Here is a 7,428-nt window from a genome sequence, read left to right as displayed (position 1 = left end):
TTAGTCGGGCACTATAAACTGTATTTATAGTGTATTAGTTACATGTAGCCTAGTAGTCAGGGCAAATTTCAGTTGGAAGTGAATATTCCTACATCACCTAATTCTTCAGTCTCTACATTGGCTACATCTACATTGGCCTATTAATGCTCGGATCGAGTATAAAGTTTCCCTCCTCACACCTCAGTGCATCCATGGCAATGCTCCCACCTACCTTAAAGAACTCATTATTCCACAGATCTCAGCAAGTTCTCCGAAAACACTCATCGGCTCCATCACCCTAGGGTTAAGACCCGCACCATTGAGGACAGAGCCTTCTGTGCCGCTGCTCCACGCCTGTGAAATTCCCTCCTGAATATCTGAGGAGCAGGGCACAATATTGTGTAACCTGATTTCTGTATTTGACTCAATACAGTCAAACCAGTGGGTGCAGGGCACTAGAATACATTTATGTAAGTGAGGTTGGTATCCCCAAAATAAACCGACATATTATACCCAAAACTACCAGAAAAATGTATTTAAAAAAATTGGGACCAAAATTATTCAGACACTTTCACCTGACCATGTTTTGTTGAAGTGGGCCCACTTTTTACACCACAGACTGAACAAAATGAAGCATTGCTTGGTTGACCTGAATTGGTATGTAGGGGATAATGTACACCCAGCCGGTTGTTATCGCAGAATAAACCCTGACAGAGTGATAATGCATAACTCTGAAGGAGTTTATTCTGCAATAACAACCAGCTGGGTGTACATCATCCCGCTTATACACGGCTACATGTCTCAAGTAAATTAGACACAAAATATTGTCCATTTTATTCGCTCTTACACAAAGCTTCCGCAAAGAAAAACAGTTCCAAACTGCTTTAAGCCTTATCTATTGGTGAATATATTTGTTTTTTACCATATATTTTGTAATTAATGCTGAAAGGGATAGTTCACCCATAAATGAAAATTAGCTCATGATTACTCACCCTCATGTCGTCCTGGATGTATATGACATTCTTCTTTCAGACGAATATAATTGAAGTTGTATTTAAAAAGTCCTGGCTAATCCAAACTTTCAAAACAGTCATGTTGCAAGCCATCCATTGTTTCAATAAGAGGTTGAAAGTCATGCATTTTTACTGAATTAATATTGGCCACCCAGATGACCTGAGAGAGCTAAATCTGATTGGCTAAAGAATACGACTGATCCGGGCGGGAGGAGAGCGCTGCCAGCCAGGAGAGTCTCAAAACACACACACACAAATCCAAGACAATTCACACGCGAATGATGATGTGCACATTCACAATCAAGGACAAACTTGTAAATTTTAAACATTCTAAAGTTTTATCGTAATCTTATCGTATTCGTCGTAAATTTACGAATTTGTGAAATGTATTTTATGAATATATGACTTTATTTTGCGCACGCGAATAGTTTTTTTGTGCACGTGAATTTGGTTTCATGCATGTGAAATTGGCTACACGTGTCCATTGTGTTTTTTGCGTAAATTATCAAAGAGTCTTTTCTGCTTCCATACACATCTGGCACAAGTATGCGGCGTGTGCAGAACAGATGGCTCATTTGCAGTTTGCGCACTGCTTATCTGTTTTTGAGTCCTTGGCCCGTGGACAAACCTGACATCCTTTCCTTTTGGATGATGGAGGTTCAGCGGAAGGGCCTGGAGTGTTGGAAGAATCTTGTTTCCTCTTCAGGACTGCTACAGAGGCAGGCTTTTTCGTCACTCCATGTGAGGGGACACCAGCGCTTTCCCCAGCTCTTCTAAAAAGAGCCTCCTTTTGAAATTCTTCCCTCTCTTCCACGATGGATTTATCTCTCTCCAAACCACAAATGCGTTCATGGCAGATACATCCAGGATGGTAAAAAAGACCACCATTGGCCAGTTTGTTTTCCGTTTACAGCTGTAGCTTGCAACCATCTGCAATATTGCAAACACACACACACACACACACACACACGTCTGGTTCACTATCTTTGTGGGGACTCTCCATAGGTGCAATGGTTTTTATACCGTACAAACAGTATTTTCTATCCCCTTACACTGCCCCTGCCCCTAAACCTACCCATCACAGGAAACATTCTGCATTTTTACTTTCTCAAAAAACTCGTCCTGTATGATTTATAAGCATTTTGAAAAGTGTAGGTGATCTCGGGTTTTACTATCCTTGTGGGGACATCTGGATTCCACAATGTAATATAATGAAGGGCACACACACATGAGTATATCTGTTGGCAAAAGAAATGCCACTCCCTCACCAGTTTTGCATAAAAATTTTGGGGAAAAAAAGTGTAAATACCTTGTCAAGGTTGTCAACTCCACCTTTGCAGCGATTGTAATCTAGGATGATATCAGGCTTCTTGTCCTCCCTGTCACTTACGTTTGCATCTTTGTGGCATGTGCTCATCAGCCGCACATTTTTACCCCTTCTGGGGCAGTAAGACTGTGTGTCTCAGTGAAGGCAAAGATAGAGGAAAAACAAACTCGGCCTCTTGTTGTCAGAAGGGCAGGTGGGAGTTCAGGCTTGTTTTTCCTTATGGTGCCGACCATCATCACCTTTCTTCTCAGGAGCTCTTGGCCAAGGGCATATGATGTGAAGAAATTATCACACACTACTGTGTGTCCCTGAAGACCAGTGGTCAAATCAAGGACCACACGCATGCCTTGATTTATTTCCGACTGCCCATCTCTTGGCTTACCGGTGTAAACTTGCATGTTCCATGCATAGCTTGTCCTGGCGTCACATGGTGCCCAGATTTTTATCCCGTATTTTGCCGGCTGGCTGGGCATGTACTCCCTGAAGGGGCAGCGGCCTCGGAATGACACCAGAAACTCATCCAGCATATGTGGATTTTACATATATGTAAAATATCTTCAGCATATATGGATAAAGTGCTCTCTTGGAAGTCCATAAGACCTGAGGATACAAAGGCCTTACAAGATTATCATCTTTTTCTTAGAGCTTGCTGTAACGCCATGGAGGACGTTTGTTACATGAAAGAGTTACACTTGGTTACTAACATGCAAATTATTCTTTCAAAGTTGCCGTTTAAGCTCAGAGACAAATGGAGAGCTGTGGCGTGTGATTTACAGGAAAGCCGTAATGAACAAGCAACATTTAAAGACATTGTGAATTTCATAGAAAAGCAAGTCAAAATTGTTACTGATCCTGTGTTTGGGAACATTGTTGAGGCTCCTTCTGTTGGAGGTCGAAACTTGATTCGTTCTAAGCCTAAGGGAAGTAGTTTCGCTACCACTGTCTCTGTAGCAGGATTGGAAGACTCTAGGAAAACAGACAAAGGTTTGTCTTGTCTTTATTGTGGTGAAGAACATTTCTTGAATTCATGTACTGTGCTTACCAAAAAAACCTCATAAAGAGAAAATGGACTTTCTGAAGAAGAAAGGAATCTGTTTTGGCTGTTTGGGTATAGGCAACATTAGCAGAGATTGTAAGAAGCGGATTACATGTAAGGTGTGTGGCTTTAAACACTCCTTCATGTCCTCCAGCGGGATAAAACAGAGGAACCAAAGCAAGCAGTAGGTAGTGCTCTGATCTCTGTTTAGTCCAGTAGTCTTACTGGGGCCCGTGAAGGTGCTTGTGCCTTGTCCATTATTCCAGTATGTGTCAAATCTAACAATGGAAACAAAATTGTGGAAACTTATGCCGAACATTCTGTACGAAAAGTCTCATGAATAAACTGAATCTTTCCGGTAAAAAAGTGAATATTCTGCTTAAAACAATGAATCAGGATAAATTGGTTTCCAGTTATGTTCTCAAGGATCTAGAAGTTGCAGGATTAGATCAGACACACTATTGTTCACTTTCTGAAGTATATACTCAGAAAAGTATGCCAGTACCCAATTCTAATATTCCTGTGCAGAGTGATCTGGTTCGATGGCCTTATTTGAGTCACATTCCCTTACCTTCAATTGAAGCAGGAGTCGAACTCTTGATTGGAGCAAATGTGCCAGAGGCAATGGAGCCATGGCAGGTTGGTCGCAGCCAAAGGAAGGGACCATATGCGGTAAGAACCATACTTGGATGGACGGTAAATGGACCGTGTGGTGTGGCAAGCAGCGGGGCGAGGGACCGCGAGAGCGGGCCGGTGACGAGTGGTTATGAGTACCAGCTGCGTGACACACCGGTCTCGCGGCCAAGGGACGGGAGCATAAAAGGAGGAGCGAAGGCAGCGGAAGACGAGCGAGGACCAGGCCTGGACTTTACGTTATGTTTTGTTTACGTGTGTCTGGGCAGTCGTCTGTGAGGGGCTGCCCGCGGTTTACTTTCGTTTTGTTTATTTTAAAATAAAAGTTGTTAAACGTTCGCCGGTTCCCGCCTCCTTCCTTCCATCAATGAAATTTATTACAGACCGCTTAAAGGTATGCAAGAGAATGGAACTTCCTGTAATGATCAACTTAATGTCACTGTAAACAGGATCTCTGTCTCAAAATTGGATGAGCTTTGGAAACAAAAGTTTAGGACTGATTTCCCTGAAAATGCCCTGGATGAAATGGTAGGGATGTCAAAAGAAGATAATCAGTTCATGGATCTTGTGTCTCAGTCTATAAAACTAATAGATGGTCATTACAGCATTGGTTTACCGCTCAAGAATAAGGATGCGGTCTTTCCAAACAACAAAATAGTTGCAGAACAACGAGCTTTGAATCTCCAAAGGAAATTCAGGAAAGATTCAACATTTCAGGCAGATTATACTGCTTTCATGGAAGAGGTAATTTCCAAAGAATATATGCGGAAAAGGTACCCATGGAGAAACTTGAAAGGCATGATGGCCGTGTTTGGTATATACCTCATCTACGGGGTTTACCCTTCAAAAAAGAAGAAGATTAGGGTGGTTTCAAAGCAGCTGGTTTTGGGTCACAATCTGTTAACCCCTAATATTTTATTTTATTTTTAAAAGCTGCAGTCTGTACCCTTTTTGTGTTCAAAATGTTTATAATGAGCAAGTACATCATGAATCCATTATCCATACCGTGTTTTTGTCTTATTCTGAATCACTACGGTACATCTAAAATAAGTGTTTATATTCAGACTATTATTTTAGACCGGTTGGGTCGCACCGCTGCAGAATATCCCAGTAGCTGCGTGACTCATCATACACATAAACAGAGAGAAACAGCTCTGACTATAATGTTCTTCCACAAATGCATGCAGTTTTGTTTATTAACTGCTAGCACAACAAAAGTTACAGACTGCAGCTTGAAATAAAAAAGTTTGTTTTGCCATGTGTAAGTTTTCCTACATCTTGAAACTTAGTTTTACCAATAGGGAGAATCTTTAGAGTGATCTTCGCCTCTTCAGTCATTTCTGACCAGAGATAATTTTAGGTTTTGAATTGTTAAAAATCAGTTTTATCGGAATGGTACGAAACTTGCACTGTAAAAATCTGTTGTTGGTTTTTGTTGGTTTAACTTACAAAAGTAAGTAACCTGGTTGCCTTAAAGTTTTGAGTTTATTGAAATTAAAAATTTGAGTTCTTACAATGAAGGAAATTTGTTGAATAAATAGAAACTCAAAATATTATTGTATCTGAACCACATAAAAATTTGATAAATCATGAAAATATCACTATTTGGCACCTTTCACTGCGTCATCAGAAATAAAACACACACAATTACCCAATATGCTTACAAAATCTTTTAATAATATTTTAATAAAGTTTGTTGAATCTCAATAAATGTTCATTGTATTAACTCAAAATGTTAATTTCAATGAACTCCAGGCAACCAGGTACCTTTTTTTCTAAATAATTTTTTACAGTGTGGTGACTTTTATGACACCTGGAATGTGAACTAAAAAAAATGAGGGCATGATTCGAACAGGCTAAGTGGTCATAAAAAATAGCCGCACTCATGGTCTTCTGTCAAAAATGATCGATCATAGGAAATGAATGGGAAATTGACTAAAATACGAAAACACTGAGAATTTTTGTGTGCACAATCTACAAATCGGCCACAATACTGAAAAAAGTACACAGCAGTGAAGGGATAACACTATAAATAATCAAGAATGTGATACAGACATATCCACACACACACACACACATACACACACATGTCTATGTGGTTTACAGGGACTCTCCATATGCGTAATTGTTTTTATACTGTACAAACCGTATTTTCTATCCCCTTACACTGCCCCAACCCCTAAACCTACCCATCACAGGAAACATTCTGCATTTTTACTTTCTCAAAAAAAACATAACTTAGTATGTTTTTAAAGCTATTTGAAATATGAGGACATTTGAAATGTGACATTTGTGACAAATGTGTCACAAAGGCGCACACCTATGAACCACTGTCTGTAACATAGAACAAAATTTTGAGAATATGTGAAATCTATTCATTAATTCAGTAATAATGCAGCAAAAAGCTCACCCCTGTGATGTCGTGCCACAGGGTGATTAAATTAATTGCATTTTTAAAAAAATGAATTCTGAATAAAAAAATGGGTAACAAAATGCTTCCTTGTGTTCTCTTTATAACAAAATGTTCAGGTTTGACTGTAATCAATGCATAAACAATTCAAATCATAATTTCTAACAAGTAGGCTTTGAAATTGTTTAAATATAAATCTTCCACCTACACTCTAAAAAATAATTCAGTGGCTTAGTAAATATCACAGTAATAATTAACTTTATTAACTTAATAAAATCTCTCAATATCATTTACTTGATGGTTTTAGTTAAACATACCAAAATAATTGACTAAAAATCCAACAGTTAATTTTGTCTAAAATTTATAGTTATATTTAAGTTTTTTTCACTAAAATAATTTAGTATTCAAATAACCAATTATTTATTTTAAATATACTTAATACATTTGTGAAATTTATTTCAAAATATTTGAGAATGGAGAATTAAACCGATATGTTTTAAGAACCACAAATATTACTTAATTAAAATCAAGATTATTAATATTTAACACACACTGAAGAAATTGAGTAAGTTTACTCGATTAAAACGATTCACCCCTCCCCCACCCTCTGACGTGAGGACAGCTCGACGGTTGAGTGAGTGCGGATATTTGAATTCTCCTCAGTCACCAGAGCAGTTTCTTCTTCTCAGCGTCGCAGAATTGGGGCATTTCCTCTGTGAAATTCAGGTTTGTATGTTTTGTTTTATCTATATAATCATTACTGTGCTAAAAGGCATTTTGTTTAATTCAAAACAACATCTAGGGACGCAGTGTGAGTCACCTTAAGTGTGGCGTTGGTCTTTGAAATGCCTGCTGTGTTGCTCAAAACACACAACTTTATTCGTAAAGATAATGAATATAATGAATTTGGATGATAAAATCTTATTTAAACTGGGCACTGTTTGTTTATTGTCAGGTTATGGAGTCTGGCGCCTCGCAGCATCTTTCAGCTACGAATGAAACCGGTCTCAAGTTCAAAGTCCACCCGCAG

At 38.8% G+C, this 7,428-nt stretch overlaps 1 pseudogene; it reads right to left on the bottom strand.

The window, feature by feature from the left end:
* Nucleotides 1-1,724: 1,724 nt before the first annotated feature.
* LOC137038067 (piggyBac transposable element-derived protein 4-like) lies at nucleotides 1,725-2,846 on the bottom strand (annotated as a pseudogene).
* Nucleotides 2,847-7,428: the final 4,582 nt, after the last annotated feature.

This window comes from Pseudorasbora parva, chromosome 13 (genome assembly GCF_024679245.1).
Source record: "Pseudorasbora parva isolate DD20220531a chromosome 13, ASM2467924v1, whole genome shotgun sequence".
In the NCBI taxonomy this organism is placed as follows: domain Eukaryota; kingdom Metazoa; phylum Chordata; class Actinopteri; order Cypriniformes; family Gobionidae; genus Pseudorasbora; species Pseudorasbora parva.
This window is presented reverse-complemented; position numbering and strand designations above follow the sequence as displayed.